Raw genomic sequence first — 14,567 nt, 5'->3', positions numbered from 1 at the left:
GCTCCGCCAGATCGAATAGTTACGGCCTTTGAAGTCAACGCCAGAAGCATAAAATACGATATAAATACAACAGCTTTTCCATCGTATAAAACGAATAATTGCTACCAGTGTGAAAGTTATGGTCATTTCTACTTTCCGGGCAACCTAGGCTTCACTCTATGGCGTTCTTCCACAACATCGAATAGCTACGGCCTCAGAAGTCAACACCTGAAGTCTAAAATACAATAAAAATACAACAGTCTTTCCATCCTATAACAGGAATAATTGCAACCCGTGTGAAGGTGATGGTCATTTCTGCGTTCCAGGCAACTTAGGCTTCACTCTAGGGCGTTGTTCCACCAGATCGAATAGTTAGGGCCTAAGAAGTCAACGCCAGTAGCATAAAATACGATATAAATACAACAACTTTTCCATCGTATAAAACGAATAATTGCAACCAGTTTGAAGGTGGTGGTCATTTCTACGTACCGGGCAACCTAGGCTTCACTCTAGGGCGTTGCTTCACCAGACGAAACTGTTAGGGCCTTAGAAGTCAACGCCCGAAGCATAAAATACAAAATAAATAGAACAGTTATTCCATTGTATAAAACGCATTATTGCTACCAGTGTAAAAGTTATGGTCATTTCTACGTTCCGGGCAACCTCGGCTTCACCCAAGGGCGTTGTTCCACCAGATCGAATAGTTCGGGCCTAAGATGTGAACGCCAGAAGAATAAAACACAATACAAATATAACAGTTTTTCCATCGTATAAAACGAATAATAGCAACCAGTGTGAAAGTTATGGTCATTTCTACGTTCCGGGCAACCTAGCTTTCACTCTAGGGCGTTGCTCCACCAGATCAAACAGTTAGGGCCTTAGAAGCCAACGCCCGAAGCATTAAATACAAAATAAATAGAACAGTCTTTCCATTGTATAAAACGAATAATTGCTAACAGTGTAAAAGTTATGGTCATTTCTACGTTCCGGGCTACCTAGGCTTCACCCTAGGCCGTTGTTCCACCAGATCGAATAGTTAGGGCCTAAGGAGTGAACGCCAGAAGCATAAAATACAATATAAATACAACAGTTTTTCCATCATATAAAAAGAATAATTGCAACCAGTATGAAAGTTATGGTCATTTCTACTTTCCCGGCAACCTAGGCTTCACCCTGGGGCGTTGCGCCAACAGATTGAATAGTTTGGGCCTTAGAAGTCAATGCCCGAATCATAAAATGCAATAAAAATACAACAGTTTTTCCATCGTATAACAGGATTAATTGCAACCAGTTTGAAAGTGATGGTCATTTCTACGTTCCGGCTAACCTAGGCTTCACTCTAGGGCGTTGTTCCACCTGATGGAATAGTTAGGGCCCAAGAAGTCAACGCCAGAAGCATAAAATACGATATAAATACAACAGCTTTTCCATCGTATAAAACGAATAATTGCAACCAGTTTGAAAGTGATGGTCATTTCTACGTACCGCGCACCTAGGCTTCACTATAGGGCGTTGCTCCACCAGGTCAAACAGTTAGGGCCTTTGAAGCCAACTCCCGAAGCATTAAATACAAAATAAATAGAACAGTTTTTCCATTGTATAAAACGAATAATTGCTACCAGTGTAAAAGTTATGGTCATTTCTACGTTCCGGGCGACATAGGCTTCAACCTAGGCCGTTGTTCCACCAGATCGAAAAGCTAGGACCTTAGAAGTCAACGCCAGAAGCATAAAATACAATATAAATACAACAGCTTTTCCATCGTATAAAACGAATAATTGCTACCAGTGTGAAAGTTATGGGCATTTCTACTTTCCGGGCAACCTAGGCTTCACCCTAGGGCGTTGTTCCACCTGATGGAATAGCTAGGGCCCAAGATGTCAACGCCAGAAGCATAAAATACGATATAAATAAAACAGCTTTTCCATCGTATAAAACGAATTATTGCAACCAGTTTGAAAGTGATGGTCATTTCTACGTACCGCGCAACCTAGGCTTCACTATAGGGCGTTGCTCCACCAGGTCAAACAGTTAGGGCCTTAGAAGCCAACGCCCGAAGCATTAAATACAAAATAAATAGAACAGTTTTTCCAGTGTATAAAACGAATAATTGCTACCAGTGTAAAAGTTATGGTCATTTCTACGTTCCGGGCGACATAGGCTTCACCCTAGGCCGTTGTTCCACCAGATCGAATAGTTAGGGCCTAAGAAGTGAACGCCAGAAGCATAAAATACAATATAAATACAACAGTATTTCCATCATATAACAGGAATAATTGCAACCAATTTGAAAGTGATGGTCATTTATACGTACCGGGCAACCTACGCTTCACTCGAGGGCGTTGCTCCTCCAGATCGAATAGTTAGGGCATTAGAAGTCAACTCCCGAAGCATAAAATACAAGATAAATAGAACAGTTTTTCCATCGTATAAAACGAATAATTGCTGCCAGTGTGAAAGTTATGGTCATTTCTACTTGCCGGGCAACCTAGGCTTCACCCTACGGCGTTGTTCCACCTCATGGAATAGTTAGGGCCTAAGAAGTCAACGCCAGAAGCATAAAATACGATATAAATACAACTGCGTTTCCATCGTATAAAACGAATAATTGCAACCAGTTTGAAAGTGATGGTCATTTCTACGTACCGGGCAACCTAGGCGTCACTCTAGGGCGTTGCTCCACCAGATCGAATAGTTACGGCCTTAGAAGTCAACGCCAGAAGCATAAAATACGATATAAATACAACAGCTTTTCCATCGTATAAAACGAATAATTGCTACCAGTGTGAAAGTTATGGTCATTTCTACTTTCCGGGCAACCTAGGTTTCACTCTAGGGCGTTGCTCCACCAGATCAAACAGTTAGGGCCTCAGAAGTCAACGCCCGAAGCATAAAATACAAGATAAATAGAAGAGTTTTTCCATTGTGTAAAACGAATAATTGCTACCAGTGTAAAAGTTATGGCCATTTCTACGTTCCGGGCAACCTAGGCTTCACTCTATGGCGTTCTTCCACAACATCGAATAGCTACGGCCTCAGAAGTCAACACCTGAAGTCTAAAATACAATAAAAATACAACAGTCTTTCCACCCTATAACAGGAATAATTGCAACCCGTGTGAAGGTGATGGTCATTTCTGCGTTCCGGGCAACCTAGGCTTCACCCAAGGGCGTTGTTCCACCAGATCGAATAGTTCGGGCCTAAGATGTGAACGCCAGAAGAATAAAATACAATATAAATATAACAGTTTTTCCATCGTATAAAACGAATAATAGCAACCAGTGTGAAAGTTATGGTCATTTCTACGTTCCGGGCAACCTAGCTTTCACTCTAGGGCGTTGCTCCACCAGATCAAACAGTTAGGGCCTTAGAAGCCAACGCCCGAAGCATTAAATACAAAATAAATAGAACAGTCTTTCCATTGTATAAAACGAATAATTGCTAACAGTGTAAAAGTTGTGGTCATTTCTACGTTCCGGGCTACCTAGGCTTCACTCTAGGCCGTTGTTCCACCAGATCGAATAGTTAGGGCCTAAGGAGTGAACGCCTGAAGCATAAAATACAATATAAATACAACAGTTTTTCCATCATATAAAACGAATAATTGCAACCAGTATGAAAGTTATGGTCATTTCTACTTTCCGGGCAACCTAGGCTTCACCCTGGGGCGTTGCGCCAACAGATTGAATAGTTTGGGCCTTAGAAGTCAATGCCCGAATCATAAAATGCAATAAAAATACAACAGTTTTTCCATCGTATAACAGGATTAATTGCAACCAGTTTGAAAGTGATGGTCATTTCTACGTTCCGGCTAACCTAGGCTTCACTCTAGGGCGTTGTTCCACCTGATGGAATAGTTAGGGCCCAAGAAGTCAACGCCAGAAGCATAAAATACGATATAAATACAACAGCTTTTCCATCGTATAAAACGAATAATTGCAACCAGTTTGAAAGTGATGGTCATTTCTACGTACCGCGCACCTAGGCTTCACTATAGGGCGTTGCTCCACCAGGTCAAACAGTTAGGGCCTTTGAAGCCAACTCCCGAAGCATTAAATACAAAATAAATAGAACAGTTTTTCCATTGTATAAAACGAATAATTGCTACCAGTGTAAAAGTTATGGTCATTTCTACGTTCCGGGCGACATAGGCTTCAACATAGGCCGTTGTTCCACCAGATCGAAAAGCTAGGGCCTTAGAAGTCAACGCCAGAAGCATAAAATACAATATAAATACAACAGCTTTTCCATCGTATAAAACGAATAATTGCTACCAGTGTGAAAGTTATGGTCATTTCTACTTTCCGGGCAACCTAGGCTTCACCCTAGGGCGTTGTTCCACCTGATGGAATAGCTAGGGCCCAAGAAGTCAACGCCAGAAGCATAAAATACGATATAAATAAAACAGCTTTTCCATCGTATAAAACGAATTATTGCAACCAGTTTGAAAGTGATGGTCATTTCTACGTACCGCGCAACCTAGGCTTCACTATAGGGCGTTGCTCCACCAGGTCAAACAGTTAGGGCCTTAGAAGCCAACGCCCGAAGCATTAAATACAAAATAAATAGAACAGTTTTTCCTGTGTATAAAACGAATAATTGCTACCAGTGTAAAAGTTATGGTCATTTCTACGTTCCGGGCGACATAGGCTTCACAATAGGCCGTTGTTCCACCAGATCGAATAGTTACGGCCTTAGAAGTCAACGCCAGAAGCATAAAATACGATATAAATACAACAGCTTTTCCATCGTATAAAACGAATAATTGCTACCAGTGTGAAAGTTATGGTCATTTCTACTTTCCGGGCAACCTAGGCTTCACTCTAGGGCGTTGCTCCACCAGATCAAACAGTTAGGGCCTCAGAAGTCAGCGCCCGAAGCATAAAATACAAGATAAATAGAAGAGTTTTTCCATTGTGTAAAACGAATAATTGCTACCAGTGTAAAAGTTATGGCCATTTCTACGTTCCGGGCAACCTAGGCTTCACTCTATGGCGTTCTTCCACAACATCGAATAGCTACGGCCTCAGAAGTCAACACCTGAAGTCTAAAATACAATAAAAATACAACAGTCTTTCCACCCTATAACAGGAATAATTGCAACCCGTGTGAAGGTGATGGTCATTTCTGCGTTCCGGGCAACCTAGGCTTCACCCAAGGGCGTTGTTCCACCAGATCGAATAGTTCGGGCCTAAGATGTGAACGCCAGAAGAGTAAAATACAATATAAATATAACAGTTTTTCCATCGTATAAAACGAATAATAGCAACCAGTGTGAAAGTTATGGTCATTTCTACGTTCCGGGCAACCTAGCTTTCACTCTAGGGCGTTGCTCCACCAGATCAAACAGTTAGGGCCTTAGAAGCCAACGCCCGAAGCATTAAATACAAAATAAATAGAACAGTCTTTCCATTGTGTAAAACGAATAATTGCTACCAGTGTGAAAGTTATGGTCATTTCTACTTTCCGCGCAACCTAGGCTTCAGCCTAGGGCGTTGCTCCAACAGATTGAATAGTTAGGGCCTTAGAAGTCAATGCCCGAAGCATAAAATGCAATAAAAATACAACAGTTTTTCCATCGTATAACAGGATTAATTGCAACCAGTTTGAAAGTGATGGTCATTTCTACGTTCCGGCTAACCTAGGCTTCACTCTAGGGCGTTGTTCCACATGATGGAATAGTTAGGGCCCAAGAAGTCAACGCCAGAAGCATAAAATACGATATAAATACAACAGCTTTTCCATCGTATAAAACGAATAATTGCAACCAGTTTGAAAGTGATGGTCATTTCTACGTACCGCGCACCTAGGCTTCACTATAGGGCGTTGCTCCACCAGGTCAAACAGTTAGGGCCTTTGAAGCCAACTCCCGAAGCATTAAATACAAAATAAATAGAACAGTTTTTCCATTGTATAAAACGAATAATTGCTACCAGTGTAAAAGTTATGGTCATTTCTACGTTCCGGGCGACATAGGCTTCAACCTAGGCCGTTGTTCCACCAGATCGAAAAGCTAGGGCCTTAGAAGTCAACGCCAGAAGCATAAAATACAATATAAATACAACAGCTTTTCCATCGTATAAAACGAATAATTGCTACCAGTGTGAAAGTTATGGTCATTTCTACTTTCCGGGCAACCTAGGCTTCACTCTAGGGCGTTGCTCCACCAGATCAAACAGTTAGGGCCTCAGAAGTCAACGCCCGAAGCATAAAATACAAGATAAATAGAAGAGTTTTTCCATTGTGTAAAACGAATAATTGCTACCAGTGTAAAAGTTATGGCCATTTCTACGTTCCGGGCAACCTAGGCTTCACTCTATGGCGTTCTTCCACAACATCGAATAGCTACGGCCTCAGAAGTCAACACCTGAAGTCTAAAATACAATCAAAATACAACAGTCTTTCCACCCTATAACAGGAATAATTGCAACCCGTGTGAAGGTGATGGTCATTTCTGCGTTCCGGGCAACCTAGGCTTCACCCAAGGGCGTTGTTCCACCAGATCGAATAGTTCGGGCCTAAGATGTGAACGCCAGAAGAATAAAATACAATATAAATATAACAGTTTTTCCATCGTATAAAACGAATAATAGCAACCAGTGTGAAAGTTATGGTCATTTCTACGTTCCGGGCAACCTAGCTTTCACTCTAGGGCGTTGCTCCACCAGATCAAACAGTTAGGGCCTTAGAAGCCAACGCCCGAAGCATTAAATACAAAATAAATAGAACAGTCTTTCCATTGTGTAAAACGAATAATTGCTACCAGTGTGAAAGTTATGGTCATTTCTACTTTCCGCGCAACCTAGGCTTCAGCCTAGGGCGTTGCTCCAACAGATTGAATAGTTAGGGCCTTAGAAGTCAATGCCCGAAGCATAAAATACAATATAAATACAACAGTCTCTCCATCATTTAAAACGAATAATTGCAACCAGTATGAAGGTTATGGTCATTTCTACTTGCCGGGCAACCTAGGCTTCACCCTAAGGCGTTGCTTCAACAGCTTGTATAGTTAGGGCCTTAGAAGTCAATGCCCGAAGCATAAAATGCAATAAAAATACAACAGTTTTTCCATCATATAACAGGAATAATTGCTACCAATTTGAAAGTGATGGTCATTTATACGTACCGGGCAACCTAGGCTTCACTCGAGGGCGTTGCTCAACCAGATCGAAAAGCTAGGGCCTTAGAACTCAACGCCAGAAGCATAAAATACAGAATAAATAGAACAGTTTTTCCATTGTATAAAACGAATAATTGCTACCAGTGTGAAAGTTATGGTCATTTCTACTTTCCGGGCAACCTAGGCTTCACCCTAGGGCGTTGTTCCACCTGATGGAATAGCTAGGGCCCAAGAAGTCAACGCCAGAAGCATAAAATACGATATAAATATAACAGTTTTTCCATCGTATAAAACGAATAATAGCAACCAGTGTGAAAGTTATGGTCATTTCTACGTTCCGGGCAACCTAGCTTTCACTCTAGGGCGTTGCTCCACCAGATCAAACAGTTAGGGCCTTAGAAGCCAACGCCCGAAGCATTAAATACAAAATAAATAGAACAGTCTTTCCATTGTGTAAAACGAATAATTGCTACCAGTGTGAAAGTTATGGTCATTTCTACTTTCCGCGCAACCTAGGCTTCAGCCTAGGGCGTTGCTCCAACAGATTGAATAGTTAGGGCCTTAGAAGTCAATGCCCGAAGCATAAAATACAATATAAATACAACAGTCTCTCCATCATTTAAAACGAATAATTGCAACCAGTATGAAGGTTATGGTCATTTCTACTTGCCGGGCAACCTAGGCTTCACCCTAAGGCGTTGCTCCAACAGCTTGTATAGTTAGGGCCTTAGAAGTCAATGCCCGAAGCATAAAATGCAATAAAAATACAACAGTTTTTCCATCATATAACAGGAATAATTGCTACCAATTTGAAAGTGATGGTCATTTATACGTACCGGGCAACCTAGGCTTCACTCGAGGGCGTTGCTCAACCAGATCGAATAGTTAGGGCCTTAGAAGTCAACGCCCGAAGCATAAAATACAGAATAAATAGAACAGTTTTTCCATTGTATAAAACGAATAATTGCTACCAGTGTGAAAGTTATGGTCATTTCTACGTTCCGGGCAACCTAGGCTTCGCCCTAGGGCGTTGCTCCAACAGATTGAATAGTTAGGGCCTTAGAAGTCAACGCCCGAAGCATAAAATGCAATAAAAATACAACAGTTTTTCCATCGTATAACAGGGTTAATTGCAACCAGTTTGATAGTGATGGTCATTTCTACGTTCCGGGCAACCTAGGCTTCACTCTACGGTGTTGTTCCACCAGATCGAATAGTTAGGGCCTAAGAAGTGAACGCCAGAAGCATAAAATACAATATAAATATAACAGTTTTTCCATCGTATAAAACGAATAATAGAAACCAGTGTTAAAGTTATGGTCATTTCTACGTTCCGGGCAACCTAGGCTTCGCCCTAGGGCGTTGTTCCACCAGATTGAATATTTAGGGCCTTAGAAGTCAACGCCCGAAGCATAAAATGCAATAAAAATACAACAGTTTTTCCATCGTATAACAGGGTTAATTGCAACCAGTTTGAAAGTGATGGTCATTTCTACGTTCCGGGCAACCTAGGCTTCACCCTAGCGCGTTGCTCCAACAGATTGAATAGTTAGGGCCTTAGAAGTCAATGCCCGAAGCATAAAATGCAATAAAAATACAACGGTTTTTCCATTGTATAAAAGGAATAATTGCAAACAGTGTGAAAGTAATGGTCATTTCTACGTTCCGGGCAACCAAGGCTTCACTCTACGGTGTTGTTCCACCAGATCGAATAGTTAGGGCCTAAGAAGTGAACGCCAGAAGCATAAAATACAATATAAATATAACAGTTTTTCCATCGTATAAAACGAATAATAGCAACCAGTGTTAATGTTATGGTCATTTCTACGTTCCGGGCAAGCTAGGCTTCACTCTAGGGTGTTGCTCCACCAGATCAAACAGTTAGGGCCTAAGAAGTCAACGCCCGAACCATAAAATACAAAAAAAATACAACAGTGTTTCCATCATATAACAGGAATAATTGCAACCAGTTTGAAAGTGATGGTCATTTCTCCTTTCCGGGCAACCTAGGCTTCACTCTAGGGCGTTGCTCCACTAGATCGAATAGCTAGGGCCTTAGAAGTCAACGCCAGAAGCACAAAATACAATATAAATACAACAGCTTTTCCATCGTATAAAACGAATAATTGCAACCAGTGTGTAGGTAATGGTCATTTATACGTTCCGAGCACCCTAGGCGTCACTCTAGGGCGTTGCTCCACCACATCTAATAGCTACGGCCTTAGAAGTCAACGCCAGAGGCATAAAATACAATATAAATACAACAGTTTTTCCATCGTATAAAACGAATAATAGAAACCAGTGTTAAAGTTATGGTCATTTCTACGTTCCGGGCAACCTAGGCTTCACCCTAGGCCGCTGCTCCAACAGATTGTATAGTTAGGGCCTTAGAAGTCAATGCCCGAAGCACATAATGCAATAAAAATACAACAGTATTTCCATCATATAACAGGAATAATTGCAACCAATTTGAAAGTGATGGTCATTTATACGTACCGGGCAACATACGCTTCACTCGAGGGCGTTGCTCCTCCAGATCGAATAGTTAGGGCATTAGAAGTCAACTCCAGAAGCATAAAATACAAGATAAATAGAACAGTTTTTCCATCGTATAAAACGAATAATTGCTGCCAGTGTGAAAGTTATGGTCGTTTCTACTTGCCGGGCAACCTAGGCTTCACCCTAGGGCGTTGTTCCACCTGATGGAATAGTTAGGGCCTAAGAAGTCAACGCCAGAAGCATAAAATACGATATAAATACAACAGCGTTTCCATCGTTTAAAACGAATAATTGCAACCAGTTTGAAAGTGACGGTCATTTCTACGTACCGGGCAACCTTGCCTTCACTCTAGGGCGTTGCTCCACCAGATCAAACGGTTAGGGCCTTAGAAGTCAACGCCCGAAGCATAAAATACAAAATAATAGAACAGTTTTTCCATTGTATAAAACGAATAATTGCTACCAGTGTAAAATTTATGGTCAATTCTACGTTCCGGGCAACCTAGGCTTCACCCTAGGGCGTTGTTCCACCAGATCGAATAGTTCGGGCCTAAGAAGTGAACGCCAGAAGAATAAAATACAATATAAATATAACAGTTTTTCCATCGTATAAAACGAATAATAGCAACCAGTGTGAAAGTTGTGGTCATTTCTACGATCCGGGCAACCTAGGTTTCACTCTAGGGCGTCGCTCCACCAGATCAAACAGTTAGGGCCTTAGGAGCCAACGCCGGAAGCATTAAATACAAAATAAATAGAACAGTTTTTCCATTTTATAAAACGAATAATTGCTACCAGTGTAAAAGTTATGGTCATTTCTACGTTCCGGGCAAACTAGGCTTCACCCTAGGCCGTTGTTCCACCAGATCGAATAGTAAGGGCCTAAGAAGTGAACGCCAGATGCATAAAATACAATATAAATACAACAGTTTTTCCATCATATAAAACGAATAATTGCAACCTGTATGAAAGTTATGGTCACTTCTACGTTCCGAGCACCCTAGGCGTCACTCGAGGGCGTTGCTCCACCAGATCAAACAGTTAGGGCCTTAGGAGCCAACGCCCGAAGCATCAAATACAAAATAAATAGAACAGTTTTTCCATTGTATAAAACGAATAATTGCTACCAGTGTAAAAGTTATGGTCATTTCTACGTTCCGAGCACCCTAGGCGTCACTCTAGGGCGTTGCTCCGCCAGATCGAATAGTTACGGCCTTTGAAGTCAACGCCAGAAGCATAAAATACGATATAAATACAACAGCTTTTCCATCGTATAAAACGAATAATTGCTACCAGTGTGAAAGTTATGGTCATTTCTACTTTCCGGGCAACCTAGGCTTCACTCTATGGCGTTCTTCCACAACATCGAATAGCTACGGCCTCAGAAGTCAACACCTGAAGTCTAAAATACAATAAAAATACAACAGTCTTTCCATCCTATAACAGGAATAATTGCAACCCGTGTGAAGGTGATGGTCATTTCTGCGTTCCAGGCAACTTAGGCTTCACTCTAGGGCGTTGTTCCACCAGATCGAATAGTTAGGGCCTAAGAAGTCAACGCCAGTAGCATAAAATACGATATAAATACAACAACTTTTCCATCGTATAAAACGAATAATTGCAACCAGTTTGAAGGTGGTGGTCATTTCTACGTACCGGGCAACCTAGGCTTCACTCTAGGGCGTTGCTTCACCAGACGAAACTGTTAGGGCCTTAGAAGTCAACGCCCGAAGCATAAAATACAAAATAAATAGAACAGTTATTCCATTGTATAAAACGCATTATTGCTACCAGTGTAAAAGTTATGGTCATTTCTACGTTCCGGGCAACCTCGGCTTCACCCAAGGGCGTTGTTCCACCAGATCGAATAGTTCGGGCCTAAGATGTGAACGCCAGAAGAATAAAACACAATACAAATATAACAGTTTTTCCATCGTATAAAACGAATAATAGCAACCAGTGTGAAAGTTATGGTCATTTCTACGTTCCGGGCAACCTAGCTTTCACTCTAGGGCGTTGCTCCACCAGATCAAACAGTTAGGGCCTTAGAAGCCAACGCCCGAAGCATTAAATACAAAATAAATAGAACAGTCTTTCCATTGTATAAAACGAATAATTGCTAACAGTGTAAAAGTTATGGTCATTTCTACGTTCCGGGCTACCTAGGCTTCACCCTAGGCCGTTGTTCCACCAGATCGAATAGTTAGGGCCTAAGGAGTGAACGCCAGAAGCATAAAATACAATATAAATACAACAGTTTTTCCATCATATAAAAAGAATAATTGCAACCAGTATGAAAGTTATGGTCATTTCTACTTTCCCGGCAACCTAGGCTTCACCCTGGGGCGTTGCGCCAACAGATTGAATAGTTTGGGCCTTAGAAGTCAATGCCCGAATCATAAAATGCAATAAAAATACAACAGTTTTTCCATCGTATAACAGGATTAATTGCAACCAGTTTGAAAGTGATGGTCATTTCTACGTTCCGGCTAACCTAGGCTTCACTCTAGGGCGTTGTTCCACCTGATGGAATAGTTAGGGCCCAAGAAGTCAACGCCAGAAGCATAAAATACGATATAAATACAACAGCTTTTCCATCGTATAAAACGAATAATTGCAACCAGTTTGAAAGTGATGGTCATTTCTACGTACCGCGCACCTAGGCTTCACTATAGGGCGTTGCTCCACCAGGTCAAACAGTTAGGGCCTTTGAAGCCAACTCCCGAAGCATTAAATACAAAATAAATAGAACAGTTTTTCCATTGTATAAAACGAATAATTGCTACCAGTGTAAAAGTTATGGTCATTTCTACGTTCCGGGCGACATAGGCTTCAACCTAGGCCGTTGTTCCACCAGATCGAAAAGCTAGGACCTTAGAAGTCAACGCCAGAAGCATAAAATACAATATAAATACAACAGCTTTTCCATCGTATAAAACGAATAATTGCTACCAGTGTGAAAGTTATGGGCATTTCTACTTTCCGGGCAACCTAGGCTTCACCCTAGGGCGTTGTTCCACCTGATGGAATAGCTAGGGCCCAAGATGTCAACGCCAGAAGCATAAAATACGATATAAATAAAACAGCTTTTCCATCGTATAAAACGAATTATTGCAACCAGTTTGAAAGTGATGGTCATTTCTACGTACCGCGCAACCTAGGCTTCACTATAGGGCGTTGCTCCACCAGGTCAAACAGTTAGGGCCTTAGAAGCCAACGCCCGAAGCATTAAATACAAAATAAATAGAACAGTTTTTCCAGTGTATAAAACGAATAATTGCTACCAGTGTAAAAGTTATGGTCATTTCTACGTTCCGGGCGACATAGGCTTCACCCTAGGCCGTTGTTCCACCAGATCGAATAGTTAGGGCCTAAGAAGTGAACGCCAGAAGCATAAAATACAATATAAATACAACAGTATTTCCATCATATAACAGGAATAATTGCAACCAATTTGAAAGTGATGGTCATTTATACGTACCGGGCAACCTACGCTTCACTCGAGGGCGTTGCTCCTCCAGATCGAATAGTTAGGGCATTAGAAGTCAACTCCCGAAGCATAAAATACAAGATAAATAGAACAGTTTTTCCATCGTATAAAACGAATAATTGCTGCCAGTGTGAAAGTTATGGTCATTTCTACTTGCCGGGCAACCTAGGCTTCACCCTACGGCGTTGTTCCACCTCATGGAATAGTTAGGGCCTAAGAAGTCAACGCCAGAAGCATAAAATACGATATAAATACAACTGCGTTTCCATCGTATAAAACGAATAATTGCAACCAGTTTGAAAGTGATGGTCATTTCTACGTACCGGGCAACCTAGGCGTCACTCTAGGGCGTTGCTCCACCAGATCGAATAGTTACGGCCTTAGAAGTCAACGCCAGAAGCATAAAATACGATATAAATACAACAGCTTTTCCATCGTATAAAACGAATAATTGCTACCAGTGTGAAAGTTATGGTCATTTCTACTTTCCGGGCAACCTAGGTTTCACTCTAGGGCGTTGCTCCACCAGATCAAACAGTTAGGGCCTCAGAAGTCAACGCCCGAAGCATAAAATACAAGATAAATAGAAGAGTTTTTCCATTGTGTAAAACGAATAATTGCTACCAGTGTAAAAGTTATGGCCATTTCTACGTTCCGGGCAACCTAGGCTTCACTCTATGGCGTTCTTCCACAACATCGAATAGCTACGGCCTCAGAAGTCAACACCTGAAGTCTAAAATACAATAAAAATACAACAGTCTTTCCACCCTATAACAGGAATAATTGCAACCCGTGTGAAGGTGATGGTCATTTCTGCGTTCCGGGCAACCTAGGCTTCACCCAAGGGCGTTGTTCCACCAGATCGAATAGTTCGGGCCTAAGATGTGAACGCCAGAAGAATAAAATACAATATAAATATAACAGTTTTTCCATCGTATAAAACGAATAATAGCAACCAGTGTGAAAGTTATGGTCATTTCTACGTTCCGGGCAACCTAGCTTTCACTCTAGGGCGTTGCTCCACCAGATCAAACAGTTAGGGCCTTAGAAGCCAACGCCCGAAGCATTAAATACAAAATAAATAGAACAGTCTTTCCATTGTATAAAACGAATAATTGCTAACAGTGTAAAAGTTGTGGTCATTTCTACGTTCCGGGCTACCTAGGCTTCACTCTAGGCCGTTGTTCCACCAGATCGAATAGTTAGGGCCTAAGGAGTGAACGCCTGAAGCATAAAATACAATATAAATACAACAGTTTTTCCATCATATAAAACGAATAATTGCAACCAGTATGAAAGTTATGGTCATTTCTACTTTCCGGGCAACCTAGGCTTCACCCTGGGGCGTTGCGCCAACAGATTGAATAGTTTGGGCCTTAGAAGTCAATGCCCGAATCATAAAATGCAATAAAAATACAACAGTTTTTCCATCGTATAACAGGATTAATTGCAACCAGTTTGAAAGTGATGGTCATTTCT

Source organism: Calliopsis andreniformis, unplaced genomic scaffold, assembly GCF_051401765.1.
Source record: "Calliopsis andreniformis isolate RMS-2024a unplaced genomic scaffold, iyCalAndr_principal scaffold0007, whole genome shotgun sequence".
NCBI classification, from domain to species: Eukaryota; Metazoa; Arthropoda; class Insecta; order Hymenoptera; family Andrenidae; genus Calliopsis; species Calliopsis andreniformis.
Note: the sequence above shows the minus strand (reverse complement) of the source record.